Here is a 2,586-nt window from a genome sequence, read left to right on the forward strand (position 1 = left end):
TTGCCAATCTTTTTTTTCTTCTTCTTCTTCTTCTTCTCCCCAAAGCCCCCCAGTACATAGTTGTATATTCTAGTTGTAGGTCCTTCTGGTTGTATTATGTGGGACACCACCTCAGCATGGCCTGATGAGCTGTGCAAGGTCTGTGCCTAGGATCGGAATTGCCGAAACCCTAGGCCAGCCAAAGTGGAGTGCGCGAACCCAACCACTTGTCACGGGGCTGGCCACAATGTTGCCTCTTTTTTTTTTTTTTAAAGATTTTATTTTTTCCTTTTTCTCCCCAAAGCCCCCCCGGTACATAGTTGTATATTCTTCGTTGTGGGTCCTTCTAGTTGTGGTATGTGGGACGCTGCCTCAGCATGGTTTGATGAGCAGTGCCATGTCCACACCCAGGACTTGAACCAACGAAACACTGGGCTGCCTGGAGCGGAGCATGCGAACTTAACCACTCGGCCACGGGGCCAGCACCAATGTTGCCTCTTTTAAACCTCTCCCTAAGCTCTTAATCAGAATCCTCTTCCCTCTACGGTATCTTAATAACAGTTATCACAGTTGGATTCTTGTTATAATTAGTGAGATAGTTAGTTGTATCTTTGTCCAGCTTCTTGTTGATACTCCTTCTTTGTACCCCTTTAGTATAGCCTGTATGTGTAGCCTGTCATCACTATATATTAAGGGAGAGAAGCATTAGCTAAATTGCCACTAATGAAAAACTTCATCGGACTGAAATTGAGTACCAGAGCTTCATCTGTACAAAACCACAGCATCCTACAACTATTTTGGAGAGTAAGTGACACTGGGGTTACAAAGGGGATCCTGATTTCACAATGCTTTCCTAATTTGTTCCAAATAATTCTTTCTCCCATGTTCTTTAGGGAATTCATAAATTCTTAGAGAGGGAAGTCAAGTACCAAGAATCTCATAGCAAAGCAGCTACTTAACATAAACAAAGTTATTCCTACTGAGGATTCTGAGGACTCATCAAAGGAGAGGTGATTACAGAGCCACAGCAATGGAAATCTGCTGAAAACAGCTGGTGTGACAGTGCTGAATGGGTGTGTTTTATACATATGGGAAGATGCCGCTCCCTGATTTTAATATGCAACTTCAAAAAGATGCAGGTGTCTCTAAAAGCTAAAAAGAATAACAATTAAAATAATAACTAACTTTTATTAAGTCCTATATATTAATAAATGTTCCAAAGCACTTTATACATATTAACTCATTTTTTTTGCCCAATGATCCTATGATGTAGGTACTATCACCCCTATTTTAATGATACAGAAACTGAGACGTAGAGAGGTAAAGTTACTTGCCCAAGGTCACACAGCTAAGAAAAGAGTAGAGCCAAAATTCAAACCCAGGCAGCCTGGTTCCAGAGCCCAAGCTTGCATCTCTATCATTCTGAAGTACCTACTGTGCTCCACTGAGCAGCTGTTGTGTGCCAGGAATTTTGTGTGAGGAAGATTGGCCCTGAGCTAGCATCTGTTGCCAATCTTCCTCTTTGTGCTGGAGGAAGATTGTTGCTGAGCTAACATCTATGCCAATCTTCCTCTGTTTTATGTGGGATGCTGCCACAGCGTGGCTTGACAAGCAGTGCTAGGTCTGTGCCCAGGATCTGAAACTGCAAATCCTGGGCCATCGAAGCAGAGTGTGCCAACTGATCCACTACACCACAGGGCCAGCCCTTATTGTGTGCCAAGAATTTTGATGGACACTTTACATGCTTTATTTCTAATCCTTACGGAAAGGTACGTTGTATCCTTTTCTAAATGAGGAAAATTAAAGAGAAAGTTAAGTTACTCATCCAAGACCACACAACCGGTAATTGCTGGTTCCAGGTTTATGATAAATATTATATAGTCATACTTAGGTTTTTGGTGTATGGAGCCAACCTTGTAAATCCAATATCATCACCAGGGTCCTCAGGTTAAAAAAAATGACTTCGCTAATCTATAGATCATCTTGCATAATTGTACATAATGTGGCCAAAGAGACTACAGACCAGAAGACGTGATTATGGATGCTTCAGTGACCCCCCTTCTGCCCTGTGCTTTAGACCTTCCTCAGATTAGGAAAGCCCAACTCATTGTATGTGCATTTCCTTCCCCAAAAACAAGGTAAAATTCCAAATAGGAAGGTGCTTTCAAAATGTAATAGTTACCTCTCTTCTTTGGGTACATGTTGTATAAAGTATATATTTCTAGAAAATTATATTTATTCCCTTATAGGGGTTCAATTAAATAGCTGAATTATTGCCACTCATTTTATCTTATTAATATGTTATAGTCCATCATAAATTTTAATTTACTAAGTAAATTGAGAGCAAGCTCTCTGCGACATCTGTCAACCCTGCTGATTGCCAGAATCAATTTGGTAGATCTGCCACATGTGTCTCTCCCAAAGCTGCACACTTCCTTGAAGAGGATGATCTTCCTGGACAGAGGAGGACCAGGATCCACAAACAGTCAAGTTCTTCTGCTGGAATAGCCACAGCTTGTTAAGTAAGTCATCCCGTCTGGCTGGGTTTCTCCCACTAGATAATGAGCCACAACAAAGTGGAGATTTCATCTTTGTGTTTCCAGCCCC

This window comes from Equus caballus, chromosome 5 (genome assembly GCF_041296265.1).
Source record: "Equus caballus isolate H_3958 breed thoroughbred chromosome 5, TB-T2T, whole genome shotgun sequence".
Classification (NCBI taxonomy): Eukaryota; Metazoa; Chordata; class Mammalia; order Perissodactyla; family Equidae; genus Equus; species Equus caballus.